Source organism: Alosa pseudoharengus, unplaced genomic scaffold, assembly GCF_046254945.1.
Source record: "Alosa pseudoharengus isolate Yale_2024_CS ecotype anadromous, Long Island Sound unplaced genomic scaffold, YU_APseudo_1.1 YU_APseudo_1.1_scf_17, whole genome shotgun sequence".
NCBI classification, from domain to species: Eukaryota; Metazoa; Chordata; class Actinopteri; order Clupeiformes; family Clupeidae; genus Alosa; species Alosa pseudoharengus.
The window spans coordinates 19,757,626-19,780,926 of NW_027468640.1; the positions used below are offsets into that span (position 1 = coordinate 19,757,626).

The 23,301-nt window shown below is 40.2% G+C and overlaps 1 pseudogene; it reads right to left on the minus strand.

The window, feature by feature from the left end:
• Positions 1–225: 225 nt before the first annotated feature.
• Positions 226–22,595, minus strand: LOC143127385 (Fc receptor-like protein 5; annotated as a pseudogene).
• Between the last annotated feature and the right edge of the window lie 706 nt (positions 22,596–23,301).

Genomic DNA, 23,301 nt, shown 5'->3' on the forward strand with positions numbered 1-23,301 from the left:
ACAAGCTAGATCCGACCCAGAACCTCACCTATCTGGCACTGCTGAACTTGCGCAGAAACATCACCAGCTCACCACCAAAATATTTTTGAAAACTAAACATTTAGACTATTTTAGCACAGATTATGAGATTATTTGCCGCTTTTAAATAATTCTTGACAAAATTAAAATATATTAAAAGTTTTTTATTATTATTATTTTTTTAAGAAAGGTTTTGGGTGGGCCTGTTGAAAGTGCCTGCTCCACATATAAGACACATAACAAAAACACAAAAAATGCCGGACGGAGCGGCATAGTCGCCAGCGTACCCATGACACCAAGACATACGAGACAGACAACAAACAAATTAACAGATAAAAAGTAAAAAAGAAAATAAATTTAAAAAGAAAAAAATCATGTTAAATTAGTTCAATTTCCAAACTGGCTGAAAATGTCCAAAGGCAATGATGACCCGCGTGAAAACTGTGCACGGCTGTGTCTTCACAACCGATGCAACGCCAACAAAGTTCTTTATAGCAGCTAACTGACCAACCCGGAGAATTCACTGCCAGTCTGGAGAGCACTGGAAGAACAAGACAGTCCGAAGTCGTGATGGGCGACCCTGCCGATTAGCAGCTCGGTGGTCCTACAGCAGTCTGTTGTTTCATGGTTATTGATTGACGGTGTCAGCAGAGTTCCTTAGCACTCAATCCAGATTCCAGGCACCTAATGGTAGATGCTAGCATGGCAGCTCGCATGTCAGCCACAGCTCGGTGGTCGTGGCAGCTAGAAGGGCAGATTAGGCCCTTGCCCTGAGCAATCCCTCCGTCCAGACATTGGATGTGCAGCGTCGTTCACGGATGGATGAGATGAGAGACTTCAGAGACACAAGGCAGGCTAACCAAGGCAAGCTCATCAGCCCAAAGGAAGCTAAATTAGTTAACGTTAACGTTAACTTGATGTTGTTGACGATGTCAGCTGAGTATGTTTATCAGAAAAAAGAACTAAGAATAACACAAAAACTATTGAAAAGAACATAAATAAAGAGTGATTACATTTAACTAGAAAAACTAGATGTATCGCAGAGCGGTACAAAATATGACCGCCGCCCAGTCCAGCACATTTTTTCCAGAAAAATAAGTCACGCTTGTCAAATTGTGTTAATTTCTTACTTTGTTCCTTTTTTGTGTGTTTGTAATTGAGTGTCTGCAGAGTGTTTGGTTGTTTTTGTATATGTGTTTTGTGTGTGTTTTTTTGTGTGTGAGTGTGTGTGTGTGTGCGTGTGTTTGTGTATGTAGGTGTGTTTGTATGTGTGGGTGCATGTGTGTGTGTTTGTATGTGTGTTTATGTGTTTGTGTGCATGTATGTGTGTGTGCATGTGTAGTGTGTGTGTGTGTGTTTTTGTATGTGTGTGTGTGTGCGCATGTGTGTGTGTCTTTATGTATGTGTACATAAACAAAGCAAATCAGGGAACCACCTACTCTTTGCGATAAGTGCCATGGGATCTTTAACAACCATGGTGAGTAAGGACCTCAATTTAACATTCATGCAAAGGAAAACATCTCCTGCAGAACAGTGTCCCTGTCACTGCAATAGGACATTGGGATTGATATTTGTTTGGTGGCTTTTGGCCACAGGGAAGAGTGCCACCTACTGGCCAGCCACCAACACCGCTTCCAGAAGGAACCTACTCTTCCAAGGAGGTTTCTTATCCAAGTACTAACTAAGCCTGCTTAGCTTCAGTAATTCAGCAAAGTCAGGGTATCTGCTGGTCTGGCTGCTGGCTAAAAACAAAAGGTGAAAGGCATATAGGATTCTAACTGTCTCACTGAATTGCATTATGCACACTTAATTCTTACTGGTATCTGCTAGCCAACAAGTACCAAAACATGATTAGTTAATAGATTTCACATGTAAAATATATTTTATACAACCCCACCCCCATCTTGCCTGTTCATAATTCTGAGAAATTCTTGAATTGTGTGCATGTGTGCGTGTACATGTTTATGTTTGTGTGTGTGTGTGTGTGTGTGTGTGTGTGTGAGTGTGTGCATGCGTGCATGTGCTTGTGGGTGTGTCTGTGTGTGTGCCTGTTTGTGTGCATGTGCATGCATGCATACATATGTCTACTGTGTGTGTATGTATCATACTACTGTGAATGTATGTGTGTGTGCGTGTGTATCTGTTTATGCACATGTGTGCATATGGAATGAGAGAAAACTCTGTTGGTGTACGGTCACTAAATGTACACATAAATTATTTTATTGTATGGCCCCCCATGAATGAAAGTTCACAAAACTTGGCATGCATTCGCAGGGTGTCATAATGATCCTACACTTTCAATTTCGTGCAGTTTTGACCATGTCAGCCAGAGATATTACCTAATTTTTTGCTTTTTAATTTTTAACTAGGTGGCGCTATACATGAAAAAAGTGGTAATGGGATGGGTTGCCATTGCCCCTTAAGACAAACATACAAAAAAAAGGTGGTCTTCCTAGGCCCTACGCTTCTCGAGATATTCACAGAAAACTGTCTCCGGCCACCTACAGGCCAGTTGGTGTACAGTAACATAAATTAATTTATTGTGTGGCCCCCCATGAACGGAATTCCACGAAACTTGGCGTGCATTCAGATGGTGTCATAATGATCCTACACTTCCAATTTCGTGCAGTTTTGACCATGTTAGGTCACAGATACCTGAAATGATTAGCATTAGTAGCAAGATACATGAAATGAGTGGTTATGGAATGGGTTTACATGGCCCCTTAAGATCAACATACAAAAAAAAGGTGGTCCTCCTAAACCCTACGGTTCTCGAGATATTCACAGAAAACTGTGTCTGCCCTACCCTCCTTTCGGGGGGTCCAGTTCAGCGGGGGGGCTACAGATCAAAGCGAAAAATGATTGTTCCATGCTATCCATGTGGGGCTACATGGCCACCAAGGCTCGTGTACCCCGGTCTTTCAGTGTCCCGGGAATCCTTGACGGAAATTTGGCCATGCGAAAAAAAACAAAAAAAAAAACAATCTGACTAAACCTATATGACCGCCGCTTCGCTGCGCGGTGGTCATAATAAATAAAATTACGAACATTACATAAAAACAAACAAAAACATGATGCCAGACGGAGCGGCGTGTCTCGCCAGCGTCCCCGTAACCTAGCAAATAATACTTAAATTTAACACGGAACAATTTAAAATGTTGGTCAGACGGCATTAAGGAGAATAGCAATAATAAACAACAAAGTCAATTCAATCAATCTTGAAATACCCAAATCTATCAAAGGAACGGAGAGCACTGGGCAATTCATTCCACCAACATGGAACCACTGAGGGAAAGAGTCTTGAATTTGACCTAGCGTTTATGACTAGTCGACACAACAGACGCTCATCAAAAGACCGCAGTGGGCGGATGGGGATGTACATCTTGATCATTGAATTAAAATAACAGGGAGCAGATCCAGTCAGTGTCCTATATCACCATCACATGTTAGTGTGATATTTTCAAAGTTTCATATATGTTGTTATTTCCTGTAATTTAAAGTAAAATAAACATTACAAAAATATTTGTACCAAATGTTACAGAATATCATACATCATCTGAGACCATTCATAATAACAAACTTACTTGGTTGTAGAGGCATGTAATCTGCTTTTATGGTGTCATAGACATCGGTGGTACCTAAAGAGACAAGAATATGGTTATAGATATATCACAATTATATTATAAATTTGATATTATTTCTGTCGTCACAGGCAACCACTGTTGGCGGCTGTGTTCATTCAACCATGCATTAAAGGTACAGTCAGCGATGGTACACTATTTGAAACATAACATTTTTCAACACATTCAACAATCATCTCCTCGACCGCTAGCTGCCCATTCTGTGAGTACACTGTAAAAAAGTCTGGTCTCTGTTGTCAGCCCAGGCTCTGAAAACTGTCCCTGTCTGTCCCCCAAACAAAAATGAAACCTTTCGTGGAATTTCTCTGGGAATATTGAAGGAAGGGGTGAGCTACCTCTCTATTGTGTTTCATTTGGTTCTTGGTTAAAATATAATGTATTGTAATGAACTGAGCCTAGCTGTTATGACTGTGCTCCCATGATGCTGTGCAGTGTGATGTGTGATGTTGAATGTTGATGTTTAACCATGCAAGTTGCCAATGTTGTACTGTATGTCATGTCTGTCGTGTTTATGTTTTACGGTGAGTTGGAGTGTTACAGTAAGAGCCAGGACGGTTTGGCTGGTGTGTGTTTGCAATGCAGCCTAGGGCAGATGTTCAGTGCTGGGGCATAAGGGCCGGGTCTGGCCCGGCATTAGTGTTCGTGTGTTTAAGTGTTCTAAGACAACTTTGCCGTTTGTTACAGTATGTTGTTTTGGTCAAAAGTGTCTGCTAAGTGCTAATACATTTAAATAGAAATATAAACATAAACATAAACAAACGTTACATCCTGTGTCATCACTGACCTCACCTTTAAATCTACATACAAAAAAGCGACATTTTACCTATTCCAGACAATATTCGTCCGATGTAACATGCAGTCATTATCCAATAATAAGCAGACAACAGCAAGTTTCAGCCACAGATAATTCATTAAAATGTAAAGCTAAACACTTGTCGAAACATTCAATGTCGTGCTTGTCATCCTCAAGTTGTGAGGGAGGACCAAATGTTACAAAATATGTAAAATATGAAACTATTTTTTAATGATAATAAACTTACTTTGTTGTAGAGGCATGTATACTGCTTGTATGGTTTCATAGACATCAGTGGTACCTAGCAAGATAATGGTTGTAGATTAATCACAATTGAATAATAAATGTGATACGAGTTACTGTACTATTCTCATGGGAATGTCAGCTGCTTGACCTCTTTGCAGTGGCATATATTCTGACTCGGCCCCATCTCTTCCAGCAGGCTGACTCTGATCCTGGTTTGGTCTGTGATTGGTATGTTGTTGCTGTTGACCACTAGAGGGAGACAGAGATCTGCACTGAAGCTTCATGAATGCAAATCAAATGAAATCAAATATTCCCTCCATCTGAAAGTTATCGTTCTAATTTGTTCTAGTTTGTTCTAATACTCATGTTAACAGTTCCAGCAATGAATACTTTATCAGGGTACCCGCGGAGTCTTAAAAGTATTAAAAAGTATTACATTTCATTTTCCTAAATTAAGGCCTTAAAAAGTATTGAATTTCACCTCAAAGTCTGGAATTTTTTCACGGAGGTCTTAATTTTTCAAATGATCAGTATCTAAGGTATGAGCTACACCAGGCGCGTAACTGAAGCGTTCAGTTCGCGACGCGTAAAATTTTAGATGAATGGTCTATTTTTTTCGAACGTACGCCCCACTGTCACGTCTGGTGTAGCTACTTCCATTGATTATAATGGAAGCTAATTATTGCAGGAGACGCAACGCGAACGGAACGCTTCAGTTACGCGCCTGGTGTAGCTCAGCCCTAAGTCTAATATCCTCACGTAGCGTAAATCACAAGGATTAAAGTTCTCCGTTGTACGACGGATTTCCGTCAATTTGATTTTAGATGCAGATCCGGTGAGAAAATCACCTTTTCTTTTCCTTTTTTTAAGGCAACTACAAATATAAGGTCCGATGAATGAACGTGTGTGATGGTAAATGTTTAAAGACCTAATAGTGTTCTTGAGAACTTTCTGTGTCTCAATCAGAGATCGCTCAAGAAGATAAGTCAGCCATGAGTTTCGCTTTGTTTATGTTGTAGCTACACGCTTGTCTCATTGGTACGGAGCCCTCCGGGTGACATGGGGAAAAAAAACATGGGTTAGAAAAAAAAAAAAAAAAAAGTGGGAAAAAAAAAACATGAAGAAGAAAAAAAAAACGATGCACTTTTGCGGGATCTCATTGCGGGATCTCGCAAAGTTTTGCGAGATCTCGCAAAAACTTTTGCGAGATCTCGCAAAACTTTTGCGAGATCCCGCAAAAGTTTTGCAAGATCTCGCAAAACTTTTTTTCTACTTTTGGAACTTGCTGGGCTTCCTACTTGACCCCAATAGGCCCACAAACCACTACCGCCAGATGGCAATCGTATCATGATACTCTGATTGCTCTATCACTGTTGCGTGTTGTGGGTTTTCTGGACACATTGACCTCTGAAGTTCGCCTACAAAAAAGAACCAAAACGGCCATCTTTGCCCATATAAGGAGATCCGGTTCTTAATTGAAGCTAACTACCTATGGCAAGTTGCATTGAAAGTTAGCTCTGGGGTAGCAAAAATCTAAGTGTGCCGCCTTCACGTACCGGAGATCACAATATCCACTCAAAGGCAGAGGACAAAAGTGTGTTCAGGAAAACGTCTGCATTTCAGACTTTTTCATCCCCGCGAAAGTTTAGCAGGTGCGATAATTCAAAATCCCCATGTTATTTTCCCATAGGAAAAATCGCCAGATACCGGATGTCAAAGATGGCAGCTTTTTTGTAGGCGAACTTCAGAGGTCTATTACATAGGCCTATGACAAGGGAGGGAGAGGGAGACACCTGAGTGCAGACACGCACACACAGCAGGCTACAATAAATTGCCTAACAGACAGCAGCCTAATTTCGAGGTATCACCAGGGTGCGATTTGTAGGGGGGGATGGTGAGGATTTCCCCAACTCTGGTTTTCCTATCCCTACCTCTGCTAAATTATTTTTATCTCTGGTGGGGACAAGGATTAAACCCCTTGATAGCGATGAATGCAACTTAACTGCTAGCCTACTTAAACTCTTGAAATCTAGCGATCTTCAGTGTCAATACATCAGAGTAGGCTATTCAGTAGCATTCGGGCAGACGGCATTTCTGAACGTCATCGAACACAAAAACATTGTAACATTTTCAGTCCCTCTCAACATTTTAGTGCGGGAACTTCCGCAGGGAAAACAGCGCTGAACCAAACATGAAACGCGCTCAGAGCAGCATATCGTCTTACTTTAAACACCTAGTAGGCTAGTTTGCGGAGGACGAACGAGAAAGCACTCGTTTGATAAATCAGCCAGTAGGCTAGGCCTAGTAGACAAATAACTTACAGAAATAATCTGTACAGCAAAAACAAATGTTGGTGGCGGGTATTTAAACTATCTAGCGGGTGTTTTAACAGCTGCAAGAAATAGAAGCTTATGGCCCATATATTCTGGTTCGTAAATTATTTTCATAAAACTTCAAGTTGCCCTATAACTTCTCTCCAAACTCTTCACTGCACTGTAGCCAATTAACTGACAGTATGATAGTAAGCTATTTCTTTTCTGTAGGCTTCAATAAACACATTTATTTTTTCAACTTTTACAATATTACGCACTTGGCTACTGAACGCAAATCTGCAGGAGAGAGAATGCACGCAGCCTACGCAGCGTGTAGCGCAATGTGTAGGCTATTTGTATACCAACTAACACTGTTAGCCAATTCACTAACTCAAGACTTCAGTGTCATCATATACAACATTTTACATAACAAATACAGAAAGGATGGAGGCAGCAAAGGTAGAGGAGTCATTTCAGATGGGTCAAGAACAAGGTGAATTTGTATGTTTATCAAAACGTAGTCCAACCCTGCATTAGAGGAGCTGAGCACAATCGCTGTTTAAAGTCATACACAACGGTAAACTAAAACTAAGCTAAAGGTAAATGTTACAAAGTTGGCAAAATTAATATAGGCTATTATTAGCTATGAAATTATTCGTTCGTTCATTTTTTTTTTTTTTTTTTGGGGGGGGGGGGGTTACAAACATATTCAAAATCCCCCCCTCTGTTTTTTACACAAAATCGCACCCTGGGTATCACTAATACCTATTAAATAAATGTAAAGGACACAGAACTGTAAGCTCAAATTCAAAAACGTTTGAAGTCTACCCAAACATATGCAAAGGGAATATATATAAATTGTGTTGCATATAGCCAGCTTAATTAATGTCAATTTAAAGATTATGATTAGCAGTTTCTATGCATTTTTCCATTGATAGTTACAGGAAGCCACGTTTTGTTTAAACTATTGTTGCTTCTAGCCCACGTTACCTCCAGTTTCACTTGCTGCATGGACGCACACATCGCATGATCGATCATAAGCCCTCTATCTCCGATGTAGAACTCAAATGTGTCTTGACGCCGCCATTTGTAAGATCAGATCAAATAAAACGTTCTAAATGGAACGCGATGTAAGCTGTTCCTTTCCAAGCGTCTTGGAGACGTACTGTATGTGTGCTGACTGGGCTATGTCTATATAGTTGATGGCACCAAATGAATAAGTATTGTAATTATGTTATTGGTAGTCGGAGGAGGAGTTACACACACACACACAACTCGGGATTTACTTTTCACAGTTTATTCACAAGAATTAATTAATACACCACTACCTCCCACACACAACCACCCCGCATTCATACAACCCGCTTAAACTAGCCCTCTCTATGGCCGAGTTAAACTAGGGGAAGGGACTGGCCATTAACCCCGGCCGGGGGCTAAACTCAAAGCGCGCACACACACACACGCGCGCGCACACACACACACACACACAGTAGGCCACACTAGACTGCAATAACAAGGCAATCAATAGACTGAGCTAGATCACAGGGTCCTATGACCGGCTTTAAGAAAGTACTGGTTTAGTCCGTACAGCAGCTCCAGCCTGGAGCGTTATGAGACTGACCGTAAGTGTCCAGAGATAATTCAGAGTCCGCAAGTAGCCTAATCCACAGAGTTCGCAAGTATCCACAGTGTTCGCAAGTAATCCACAATGTTCGCAAGTAATCCACAACGTTCGCAAGTAGCCATTCACTATATGCTGCAAATGAGCAGATGTGTGAAGCATCGGGCATAACTTAATTTCGCGGCTACGTGGAGCAGTAGTAGGTTCATTGTTGAGGAGGCCCATAGTTTGAGAAAAGCTGCAGATCATAGGCAGAGAAAGCATAATGCTCTGAGAACAGTAGCCAAAGGTTTTCCTGCAGAAACAGGTGCCTTGGTGCACGCACCCCGCTTTCACTTTGACTCCCTGCATTGTGGCAAAAACTGTCAGTCAGACAGTGAATTTTGATTTACTAAATTAGCATAATGCGGTAACAATTATCATTTCAATTCTATCCTATCTGAAATCTGCTCACTGCAGACGTTACAATGCAGACCCAAGCAGCAGCCTTGAAAGACGTACACTTTGAATTTGATCAGAGCGGCTCTGGTTCTTCACCTAACTTGGTGTGATTGGCTGGATGACCGTTCAATCAAATCAACAGACCTATTTGTGTCTCTGTGTGTTCGTTATAGATACGGTTCCAACTCTTTACGGGAGCGTTTATTTCCATATTTTACTTTCAATTTAATCTGACAAAAAGTGTGGGGGATATAATCGTGTTCCAGCAAAACTGTGTACATTATAACACCCACATCCCCCACGCTTGCTACGCGCCTGCGTGTGTGCGTGTCTGCACGCAGGTGTCTCCCTCTCCCTCCCGTGTCATAGGCCTATGTAATGTGTCCAGAAAACCCACAACACGCAACAGTGATAGAGCAATCATAGTATCATGATACGATTGCCATCTGGCGGTAGTGGTTTGTGGGCCTATTGGGGTCAAGTAGGAAGCCCAGCAAGTTCCAAAAGTAGAAAAAAAGTTTTGCGAGATCTCGCAAAGTTTTGCGAGATCTCGCAAAAAGTTTTTGCGGGATCTCGCAAAACTTTTGCGGGATCTCGCAAAACTTTTTGCGAGATCTCGCAAAACTTTGCGAGATCCCGCAATGAGATCCCGCAAAAGTGCATTGTTTTTTTTTTCTTCCTCATGTTTTTTTTCCCCACTACTTTTTTTTTTTTTTTTCTAACCCATGTTTTTTTTTCCCCCATGTCACCCGGAGGGCTCCGTACATTGGCCTGGGGCGGTTGCTTAAAAAAAAAAAAAAAACACGTCTGGAGGACGGTCTAAAAGTTGGATTACAGTGACACAATCGAGACAGCTGATGAGGTTCCCCAATCCGTTTACCTTTTTTGGATATGCTTTTGTGAGCTCTATGTGCAAATTCGGAGGCTGTGTTCTTTCCATGCATCAATGTAGACAATTTCTTACTATCGCGAACTAGGGGAGCTCATTCATTTTGGGTGTCACCTATGACTTGAACAGATAGCCTGCTATGCCACCCGATGTACTATTATTGTTACAGTTTTTAATCAATGCAACTAACATTATGTGTAAAGCGACGCAATATAAACCGTAGCCTATGCCTCCCGTCTGTTATGACATGTACAACAATGTTTTTCACAATTTCCGACGGAAGGTTTTGACTGAGCGTGTTCAGTTCAGAGCGTGAACAGTTCGCGACATTATTATTTTATGTTAAGTAAGGGGGTCAGTCGTGTTTATGACGTACAGACAGCCTTGTAGCCTATTTTGCTTAGGCCTCACTTTTAACGACAGTAGGTTGTGAGCGTATGTTGACAAAAAATAACCATGCAATTAAAATAGTCAACTTAAAACTTTGCTATTATTAATGTATAGCACAAAACCATAACCAGTAGGCCTACCAGAACCTCGCATATTAGCGTCATGATTTGTGTACGTTTATCTATGGCTGACCGTTTTTGCGCTAAGTAGGCTACGCATGTTCTTTCATAGCGCAACACGACCTGTCCCTCACCATATCGCAACCTCTTGTCAACCTTATACAATCTGTTGCTGAAGACAAAAGCGCCCTCTCCAGATTGTCGTTATCAGATGCGCAGACCTCCTGCATGAGCACACACAGTATTGCTGCTCATTGGAAAACCGAGTTGTCTGTAAAACTCAAAATTACCATGTTTTCATTAAATGCGGATGAGGCAACAAATGGAAATATGAACAGTATCTAGACTGTTCTGATTCATTACTTGGTGATGAGGAAATGTGAAGTCTTGCAAACTTGATTTTATAGATTTTACTTGGTGTTGAATTGCATATTAAGAAAAAAAATCTCCCCTTTAAATATGTTTGGCCTGAAGTAATTAAATAAGAGTTTAAGTTAAAGCCTTGCTACAATATTGCTGCAGTAGAAAAGAACAGCAATGGCTAATCAGCAATGGTCAGGGATGGTATTGAAATATTGTTTTGTTCATCAGGAAAACTCAATCTCAATCAAGAACACTCTCAATTCGCCTTATTCACATGGCGGCCATTGGCGGCTAAAACGAGGCTACAGGGTACGCAAACCATAGGATTGTTATGTTCTATGCATCCACCTGTAGGTGGCATTAATTATATAGTAACTTAAGAGTACCCTGTAGCCTCGTTTTGGTGTTTATTTGGTGCTTTACTTTGCTGTTTGCATGTTTTTGTACATTAAAAACCAATAGGTCGCGACCGCAAAATGGGTGCTATCTCTATAGGTAGATATGAACAACGTATGACTTATGCCCTGAAAAAAGTTTTTTTTTTTTTCACTTTAATCCCTGAAATCAACTAGGTTCTATTCCGTGTAAATTTGTCCATGAAGCAGGACATTCAGTCACGTTACTACCACGACAAATTTTTGCGTTGCCACTGCACTGCTGTCATGTTCATGTTGGCATGTTCAAACACTTGTAAATAGTAATTATTTGAGGTTTAATCTTACCTTTAATATTATTTATTCTATCCGAATGGGTGCGATGTAGGTATTAAATTTCATCTGAAGTGGTATTAAAAAGGTCTTAAAAAGTCTTAAATTTAGGTCTGACAATTCTGGGGGTACCCTGTTTATGCAAAAAATTCCTCTGATTATGTACACTTACGGTAGTGTTGTCTGTGTCTCCAGACCTGCTGAGAGAAACCAAATATCAGCATTTCAACTCAATTTTGCTGGATAACAGCATTCTACTGCTCCTAGAGATTAACACTTTATCTTGGCTCACTTTTATTGTGTGCTTTTAATGGTGTAGCTGAGTCTCTGACTACCTTTCAGCTTCTTGAAGTGATACAGCAGAAACAGTATTATAATGAGAACGATCATGACCACCAGTCCAACAACGCTCAAAGTTACCAGAGAGGACCCAGAATGTGGTGCTGCAACTGAAAAAACAATCAAATGACCCTTTGTGGTGAATGAGATTATTTCATGTATTTATTATTTGTGGGTTTATTTCAGGTTTACCATTTATGGTGACCCAGCTCCCTGGTGACTCTCCTCTCTCTGGGTTCCTGCACTTCTAGAGGCCTTCATGTGACTTTGAGACTGCAGGGATGGTCATCTCTCCTGTGGTGGAGGTCTGCAGGTGTGTCCCATCTTTATAGAAGTCAGCACTGATGTTTGATGGCTGGTAGCGATATCTACAGCGCAGAGTCAGAGGATCTCCCTCAGTCACAGGATGGACAGGACTCTCCAGGATAACGTCACCATCTGTGCACAATGGGATATACCACATTGTCAAATTTGACAATACCGATAGGAAATGCCAGCAATATTTTAGTATTTGTTCCAGTTCTCATTGGTTCAGCAAATGAGTGGGGGTGGGCAGCGGTGATGTAACACCTAAGGAAGTGGTAATAGCCAGGAAGTTGTCAGGTTCCCACTGTGCCCCTGAGCAAGATACTTAAAGGTACCGTCAGAGATAACACATTTATTACATTTATTAGCAGACACTTTTGTCCAAAACAATGTACAACACCAAGGACAAACAGACCAGAGAGGTAGCTCACCTCTACCTACAGTATTACCAAAGAAACTCCAAATAGAGTTTCGTTTGGAGGATAGGCTACCTCCACTTTTTTCCCTGTTTTCCTACAGGGGTCTTCTGAAAATTTACTCACCTGTCAGTACAGTGATGTTGACAGGATTACTCTGCTCTCCAGATGCAGACTGACACCAGTAAACACCACTGTCTGTCTGAGTTGCTGAGCTGATGTGGCATTTGGATCCTGTCTTAGTCCAGTCAAAGGGACACACATCACGCTCCATTTTACCCGAGGACCATCTCAATCTCCATCTAATAAAACTCCCGCTCTGCTCCTCACAGCCGAGGGAAAGAGACTCAGATGTGAAATGTTGTGTTTTATTGGTACTGACAACCACAGATGCTAAAGAAGAAAGGCCTAAAACAAAGAGAGAAAATGGCATATGACACGGTCTGAGAGACCCTGTTCAAAACAGTGTCCATTTTGAAACACATTAGGAGCAGTTAAGAGGTTACTCACCTGTGACCCAGAGAGGCTGAGGTTGACTGAACCCTGTGTGATAGGGTGGCTCTCCTCTCTCTGCCTTGCATGCATAAACCCCAGTTTGTTTAAGAGCAACAGGGCTGAGAGTGTAATTGGCTCCAGCTCCTCTTCTGTCTGAGATTTGTGACCACCCAGCGCTGGTCGGAACAGTGACAACAGTCTTGAACCAGTGGAATCTCCAGCCTGTAGTGGAGCCTCTAACTTCACAGCTCAGAGTCACTGAGTCTCCTTCGGTCAGCCAGGTCTGTGGAGGACCTCTAACAACTGGCTTTGGTATTCCTGTTTGTAACATTTTAATTGAAATAAAAGGATGATTGTCGATTGCTTCAACTCTATAATGCAAATACTAGTTTTCTCAAAGGAACACAATATAGATTCCCCTTTGTGTCAAATTGCAATGTACCGGCTACCAACAGAGCCCATTCAACCCGTCTAAAACTGACAAAAAAGATGATGGTCCTCCCCGCAAAATATTAGTTAGATAGCGCAATGTCATGGCCCAGTTAGTTACACAGTGCAAAATCAGGTGCACATCGGCAATTTCAGAGACTTCATATTGTGCATCAATGGTATTTGGCTTTCACAGAATCATTGTTTAACATTAGGCTACTCTTTCATTCACTCACCAGAAACTGTAATGATGATGGCTTCACTGATCTCCGATGTCTGTGAGTCTGCGTTGCGTGTTGCTCTGCAGCTGTAGTCACCACTGTGTGACTCACGAGCCCATTTGATTTGGAATTCTGGCCCAGAACTCACATGCTTTAGCTCCTTCCCATTCTTATAAAAGCTGTATAGCCAGTCTGAGGGCTCTCCCCCATGTATGCCACATCTAAGAGTGATGGTCTCTCCACTGAAGGCATCTGTCCAGTTAGACAGCCGAGACACAATAGCTTTAGGAGACTCTGCACAAAACAACATTCTCTGAGTGAATATTATTTTAATAGAAAAAAAAAATGCTGCATTTTTTGTATAGCAATATTTTACTGTGTGTCATAAATAATCCCAAACATGCTAACTGAGTTATTTGTTTTATTCTGTTGACCTACACTTCTAACTTCTATGATCCGTGGTATAATGTAAATTAAAACAATTCAACTTCCTGAAAGGTAAATAAAGGGGTAGTGTATTACCGAAAAACAAAGCCCTCATAGCACTGTATTATCATCTCACCTTCAGTTTCCTCAGTGGTGACACATGGAATCAGAGCTGAGAGAGAGAGAGAGAGTCTGTGAGAGAGAAAGACAGCTAGCCCTTTAATGCATAACCTGGGTCAAAAGTGACCCGGATGACTTAAAATGTTGAATATTTTTGCGATAAATTGATTTTATCATCCAGTATTCCATGAATTCCTCAATTAACTTGTTTTTAACCATTACATATCTCTATTTTCATTTTTCCATTCTTTATTTTTTAGAAAAGTCGTTTATGTATCACTACCCCTTTAATGCGCAACATGGGTCAAAAATGACCCGCATTCATTTCCTATGGTTATTCATGCATACATGTGTTTATATTTGCAGTATTTTAGGAATTTATTTATTTCATCAGTCAATATTCCAGATATAAATGTAATATCTTGTTTTTGATTATTACAAATCATAATTTTTAACTTTTTCCTTTTTTACATTAACAACAACACAGTTTTTTCATTACTTCGTCCAGTTTTCAGACATGGGTCAAAAATGACCCGCATTCATTTCCCATGCTTTTTCATACATGGCTGGGTATTCCTTTGCTATATCTAGTGAAATAATGTTTGTATCATTTAATATTGCAGTTCATTTTACAGTTGTTCAGTAACAATCTTTTTGATTACTTCAAATAATTACACATATAGTTTTTCTATTACTAAATCAAGTTTACAGACATATGTCAAATGTGATCCCTGTGTGCACTTTTGATTAGAAGCAAAAACAAGATATATTAAAACAATTACTTTGATAAAAGTATTAGGTTGTAATTGTTTTAAACAAAATAACAACACATACTATAGTTGAAATATGTAAAATACACATATTTCATCTATCATATCTCACTTTGTCACACATGACATCACTAATAACCAATCACACGTATTGAAATATACTATATCTGAAGAGAACTGTGGTGAATGTGTCCAAATAAACTGAAGCTGATTAAGTAAAACACATGGGTACACTAAATGGCCATTTCAGCACTACATGACATTAACATTACATGTTTGCCCTTGTACACAGTCCTAGTGCATTGGAAACACCGCTTCCAACTTTTAGTATTCTTGGTTTCTGTGCAGCTCTAGCTCCTCTTCCACTTCACTTGTCCTTCCTCTCTGATGCTCTTTTATGGCTCTGTTTGGTTTCCTTTTTCTACATATTTCAATTGTAAGTAATGGGTGAATTTCAATATCCCTCCCTTAGCCCTGAACCCTCAAAGACTTAACTGCCATCAGGCCAAACATGAAATTGATTCATGTCAGTTCTATTTTTGAGGGTTCATAACTTAGGGGGTCTTGGGATTCAGCCTATATGTGTTAGGAAGAAGGAAGTGACCTCCACACTGCTTATCCTGTGTGGCATGACAAGCTCTTTGCCCAGCTTATTATCAGGGTATTGTGCAGTTAGTATATGCATCAAGTGCATCCAGTTCATTGGACAAGAGCACTATAGACACATGGGCCATCTCTATCCCTGCTTTCATTAGTATGCCTACACATCTATGCAGAGAACATAAATATGGCTCATGGTTCCCTGGTCCAGAGTGCTGCATGTTGTCACCCCTCAATACCAATAGCAGCTGATCAGCATCCTGATTGTATCGGTGGAGTTACTATGGATGTTCAAAATAGCTAGGTGAAGTATTCTCATGATGCATATGAAGAAGTGCATGCATGAAGCACTTCTAGCTCTGACCTCCAGAGCTATATGGATATGAAAAGATGTGGGACAAAGAAACCAGTCACAATGTGATATCAGACATGATGGTCAAGAGAAAAGGAAGAGATCTGGGGCCTCATTTATAAAAGGGTTGCGTAGAAACCATCCTTCATTTGATCTTAGATCATTTCTGAAATGATCGTACGTGTGATTCAGAGAAAACGAACGTACGCACAAAAAAACGTGCGTACGCCACCCTTCCAGATGTGCCCATTATAAATCACAAATGAACGTCAACTTGTGCGCAGCCGGATGGTTTTAGGTCTCCGCCTTGTAAACACCCCCTCATCAATATCATTAGCATATGTTTTAATGAAATCAATGGCCTAAAAGCTGTAGCTTATGTAAAATTATATATTGAAAACATTGTATAGGCCTAGCCTATGCCATCTGATGTTAACTAGCCTATATGCGAATAGCTTACCTAATTATGTTTTTTCCAGCAAAGCTTTCTGGAAAGAGATCGTATGCATCCATGTCCATTGTCCTCTGCTCGCTTTCATTCCGTTTGCTTGCAGTAATGTGAATAATCAACATTTCGTATGTTTAGGCCTATATACTTTGTAGAAAAAAAAATGGGTAGGCCTAGCTTATGAAGGAAAGACCTCTAGGCCTATATAATCCTGTACGTTATGGTACAGCCCAGCTAGCACAGTTACGTTGCCGGTACGTTGCTGCAATGTAACTGAATGACCCAAAATACATTGCCACAACGTCGTATCCAACGTTGCCACAACATGCAAAGTGAAAGGTGAGAATTCGTAACCGCAACGTCACTCCCCAACGTTGCCAATCCGTAACTGCAACATTAAGTTACGTTGCAGTAACGTGGAATTGAAAGGTGCCGTTTCGTAATCGTAACGTAAGTTACCGACGCCACCAGTCCTGTTCAGCAACGTTGCCACAACATGCAAAGTGAAAGGTGACAATTTGTAACCGCAACGTAACTCCCCAACGTCGCCACTCCGTAACCGCAACATCAGGTGACGTTGCAGCAACGTGGAGTTGAAAGTTGCCGTTCCGTAACCGTAACGTAAGTTACCGATGCCACCAGTCCTGTTTAGCAACGTTGCCACAACATGCAAAGTGAAAGGTGACAATTCGTAACTGCAACGTAACTCCCCAACGTCGCCACTCCGTAACCGCAACATCAGGTGACGTTGCAGCAACATGGAGTTGAAAGTTGCCGTTCCGTAACCATAACGTAAGTTACAGACGCCACCAGTCCTGTTTAGCAACGTTGCCACAACATGCAAAGTGAAAGGTGACAATTCGTAACCGACGTCGCCAGTCCTTAACAACTTCAGGCAACATTGCGGCAACGTCGCAAGTGGAAGGTTTCATTATGTAACCGCAACGTAACTTGCCAATCCGTAACCGCAACAATAATAAAATTATAGTATGTGCCTTACATGACAACTACCCTTCTTACAGCACTTGTACATAGGCCAATTAATACCTGTAGGCACAGCGAATGCTTTGATCCGGGTGATATTACTGTTACTGTGGGAGAGAGACAACTTGTAACATCAGATCACATCATCATGGTTATCCATTTTGCTATTAATTACATACAGTCTATGTATGAACTTAGCTTATGTGTGTAGCTGATTTGCTGATTTTCAACCATTCAGGCTTATGTCCTCCAACAAGATACACAATGGAATTGTCAGCTGGACTTTTATACTGGGTTAGAACTAGTAGTTTCACGTCCACGGTTTCTTTTTTAAAAAATATAAACTATTGAATTTATTGTTCAAAACATCAGTAAGAGTTGAGCCTAAGCTAAACTGTTTCAACCATATTGTTTCAAAATCAATAACAATAATAGCCTATAAACGAGACAACTGACTTGAAATGCATGCTGGGAAGCAAACCTCAACATGAAATAAGAGACACCTTAGGCTACATTAGTTCCCCCCGCATTATGAAATAGCCTACTTTTTACAGTTTTTCACTGTTTTTCTCAGTTGCTAAAACACTAAAACCCATTGGCTGAAGAAGGTTCTCAGTTGCCTGAACTCATTTAGCTAATTGTTCAGTCTGTTGTCAATACCTTAAACCATTTCACATGGTAAAACACAATTTTCAGATCCCACTTACACTTTTCAGCAAAACTCTAAACACATTCACATTCTCAAAACACATTCTGAACTCTAATGCACAAGTCATCCATACTGGTAAACACAAGTGACAACAATTACAGTTTTTTTCAATCGCTAAAACACAATTTCTGAAACCTTGCTCCATTTTCTTAAAGCATTAAACACAAAACCCTATTTACAAGCACTATTTACAAAACCTCTGACTCCTCTTGCAAAATCAAACTTTCGCCTCAAAACAAGGAAACATCAAGTGGAAATTACTACTTTGCTTTGCTCTTTGCATTTTTTTGTTCTTCCTCCTCCTTGTACCTCTATTTTTACAGTATCCTGCATCTCACAAACTTGTCCTTTGATTCTTGTTCTTTGTTGATATGAACGTGTACCAGTCAAAATCTATTGAGCAGTCAGTACTGCAAACAAATGGAAAGCACAATGTTCAGGGCCATACGATTTGTTTACAGTATTGTACAGTATACAGCCTACAATGCACTGTAGTTCAGTGTCCAATAAAAATCCTCTTTCTTGCCATCCTCCCCTTCCTCCTCATCCCCCACGTTGCATATGCACTCGTCTTCTTACATAGTTTCTTCTATCCATTTTCATTCCCACCTTCAACAACCTGTTTGCTCTCTGAACTGGCGTATATTGGTTTTGTCACATCATTTGAAACAAGTGAAATCAATTTTGAGTGGTTGTGTTTAATCGATGACATGTGTATGTCTATTTGTATTTTATTTTTGCCACTTGTGTTTACCAGTATGGATACAGTACATAAGAATTAGTGCAGAATGTGTTTTGAGAATGAGTGTTTAAAGTTTTTCTAAAAATTGTGTTTTACCATGTGAAATGGTTTAAGGTATTGACAACAGACTGAATAATTAGCTTAATGAGTTCAAGCAACTGAGAACTTTCTTCAGCCAATGGGTTTTAGTGTTTTAGCAACTGTGAAAAACTGTAAGTACATATATATTTTAGATGTTACATGTACTGTACATATACTGTATATACTGTATCACCACATATGTATTGTGCATACATTGTATGTGCATGGTCTCATATATGTACATATATTGTGTATATACATATATCTTTACAAATATTACCAATACATTTCCCCATATACATCTGAATACATTATGGTGGATATTTCTGACTAATTTGGGGCAGTCATGGCCTACTGGTCAGGACTTGAAACCGAAGGGTTGCTGGTTCGATCCCCGACCAATAGGTAAAATGCTGACCTGATCATGATGTTGTGGCACCATTCTTCATGGTAGCAAATGGCAACATCATCAGCTGACCAGTTCACAATGTTGTGGCAACATCACTCACAATACTACATGGCAATGTCATCGGCTGACGTCGCGGGGACGGTTCCAATGGCAGCAAATGGCAACGTCATCAGCTGACCCGTTTACAACGTTGTGGCAACATCACTCCAAATACTACATGGCAACATCATCGGCTGACGTCGCCGGTACATTTCCCACAGCACCAAATGGCAATGTCATCGGCTGACCTAATCACGATGTTGTGGCAACATCACTCCAAATACTACATGGCAACATCATCGGCTGACGTCGCCGGTACATTTCCCACAGCATCAAATGGCAACGTCATCGGCTGACCTAATCACGATGTTGTGGCAACATCACTCCAAATACTACATGGCAACATCATCGGCTGACGTCGCCGGTACATTTCCCACAGCACCAAATGGCAACGTCATCAGCTGACCCGTTTACAACGTTGGGGCAACATCACTCCAAATACTACATGTCAACGTCATTGGCTGACGTCGCGGGGACATTTCCTGATACTAAATGGCAACGTCATCAGCTGACCTGACCATGATGTTGTGGCAACATCACTCACAATACTACATGGCAACGTCATTGGCAGACGTCGCGGAAACGTTTCCCACGGCACCAAATGGCAATGTCACCAGCTGACCTAATCACAATGTTGTGGCACCGTTCTTAACGGTACCAAATTGCAACATCATCAGCTGACCAGGTCACAACGTCGCTGCAATGTCACTAATGGTACCAAGTGACAACATTGTCTTGCAAAGTAGCTGTGACGTTGCAACAACGTAGCCAGAAGGTAATGTCGCTGTGACCAAATGACAACTTTATGGCGACATTGCTGCAACGTCATGTGTTAGCTGGGAGTAGGCTACTGTACGTTTCCAATATGACCCAGGGTAATATGCTGATTTAGCCTACAAAACAGAGGACTAAATTATAAGCGTGATATGTCATGTAGGCTTAACGTTTCTTTTAGGGTAGGCTATGTTTTTGCTGAAAAAGTAGCCTAGTTCGCCGGTCATTTTTCATTCATTCTGCATATCTTTGCTATCGTTTTCTTTCAATAATGTCCAATGGTTTAAACATTGTCCTTTATTGTTGCTTTAGGCCTACCTTTATATTTTAGCCTACATTATTCAACTCACGTATTGTCATCTGATCTTGGGCACTGCCAGTCAAAAAAACAAACAGGTGCGCGCTCTGCACCTCTTTACGCAACTCCGACGCAACACTAAATATGAAGATGCCCTGCTTTAAGAGGATAACTTCCGTCCCTTGGTTGTGTAGGCTATATATGATATAAAATGTCTATAGCCTACATTGTATAGCTTACAGTCAAATATTACCTTTCTGTTACGAAGCTGGGAATAGGCCTATGAGCGCAAATTAGGATGTAGTGGAGGCTAAACGCGAGTAAACGCAGTTTATCCACCTCTGAAATTTCAGAAATAGAGTTTAGGCCTACCCACCTCTTATTAGAGTTTATCCACCTCTCAAAAAAGTTTATTCACTTTTAACATTCAAAACTGTATGATCAAATACTATCCTATATTCCCAATACTGCACAATAACCTCCAACATTATCAAACTGTTCGAATGCCTTTTTGAATGCCTTCCTCTCCTAAACGAGGGCAATTGGACATTTGATGGTCAATATTAGATTGGTGAGAACACTAAATATACTAGATCACCTGTAAGAATGTTTCAATTATTCTATCGTAGGTCTTGGTGTTTTTTTTTTAGATATTGTGAAATACATAAGCTATACGTCTTTTCACTTTCTTAAGTGGGCTATAGTTCTCATTAGCAGTTTTATGCCAAACTATGAAACATTAAGCTGCGTCCAAAAACGTCTTTAAAAATCTTCTGATATTGATCATGCATATGGCAAAGAAAGACATGAGATCGTTGGTCTTGGAATTTTGAAAATGCATCGCACTAACTTAGACCTCAGATTACTTGCAGTACCCCGGCATTACCACAAGGAAATTGTCGTACGTCAAGTTTGAACCTGACGTGGAGATAAGCACTTTTCCACGTCAAAGACGGTTTTTATAAATCTGAGCGTTGGCATGGATTTGAGCGTACGCACGGTCTAAGATCAAATCTGTGCGTAAGAACGCTTTATAAATGAGGCCCCTGACCTACCAATGACACTAAAAGTAAGAGACTGACCTATGTGCAAGGAACACAAACATGGTGGTCATTTGTGTGGGGCATATAAGACATGAAATATCAAATGGTGGGGTGCCCATGTTATGGATAATTATTTCCTATTCCCAAGTGAATTAACTACACTTTTGGTGACGTTCACTACAGTTCACAATACTATAGACATAGTACACAGTCCAACATAAGTGATATTAGTTATCTGTGTTTTTAACGTGTGACAAATTGAGAAATAAACTTGATATAGTGCTATTTGGATTAAAACACTATAGTAAATCTAAGAACATTATTCTAAGATTATTGTTTTAACAAAAAATGTTGTTATAGTTTATTTTTTATTAAAAACAAAACAAACTTGAATGCATGGGCCTTTTTGGCCCACACACATAAACAATAGAAAAAACTATGTTTGTTCAGAAAATAAGACAGGAAAAGTAAAAATAACTATATGTAGCAATCAAAAATATTTATATTGATAAATACAAACAATATTGAATGGTAAAATAAATTACTTTCAATAAATATAGGAATGGAAGACACAAATATCTATGAAATACCATAGGCCCATGTCTGAAAACTGGATGTAATAATGCAAAAACCTTGTTTGTTCATAATGTTAAAGAGGAAAAATAAAAAATATGATTTGCAGTGATCACAAACAAGTTATTTAATGGATATCTGACATATTGAAGGATAAAATACATATATTTGTTAAAATTTTGCAAATAAAAAAACAACTATGCATGAGTTACCATAGGAAATGAGTGCGGGTCATTTTTGACCCATGTTACGCATTAGAAGGGGTAAGCCTAGCTTGCGCATTAAAGGGCTAGAGAGAAAGAGAAACATACAGACAGATAGATAGATAAGACAGACAGATAGATAGATAGACAGACATGTGTTTCACTTACAGATCATCAGCAGAATCACTTTGGCTCCCATGTTATCCCGTGTCTGTGTCTCTGTGTGGGCCTGCGTTTATGTCCGTGTGTGTATGTGACTTCCTCTGTTCTCTGAGTTGTGGGCTATTTATGGCATGTGGCTGCAATAGATGTGTGTGCCACCAGTGTAGTAGTAGAATTTGTTCTCTTTTGTCTCAGTGTTCTCATCAAGCTGCACATTCCGTTGAATGCAGGATGGCATCCAGATACTGTAGTCCTGTTTTCATCTCACACCTCTCCTCCGTGCCTCTATGTCCAGTCACATGATCTTCAAAGTGTATCTTTGTTTGTTGTTTTTGTTGTCTGTTGTTGTTTTTAATCAACAATCACTATCAATTCAACCCAATCAACTCATCACTAATAATGTTATATGGTAGATAAGTACACAGTCACTGAGCAGATGACTATCACATTCAAAGTTAACTACCATAGCCAAACATTACACTGTAGCTCAATCCAACTATTGCCGTTTCATGGCACAGTGATCACAGTGTTGGCTGATCTTATCTTAAAAACTTATGTGTGGAAACGCCTCTTTCTGATAGTAGGGTGACTGCAATAAAACATAACACTTCTCAGTACTGGACAGTGGGAGTGTTTTTGAGAGATTGCAGTAGGGAGAGGATACAGTATGTCATCATTATGACCACAAGAAACACTTCTTCTTGGAACTACCTTTTAGAGAAGTTTATCGCGCTGAAAGATAATCACAGGGGGTTTCACACA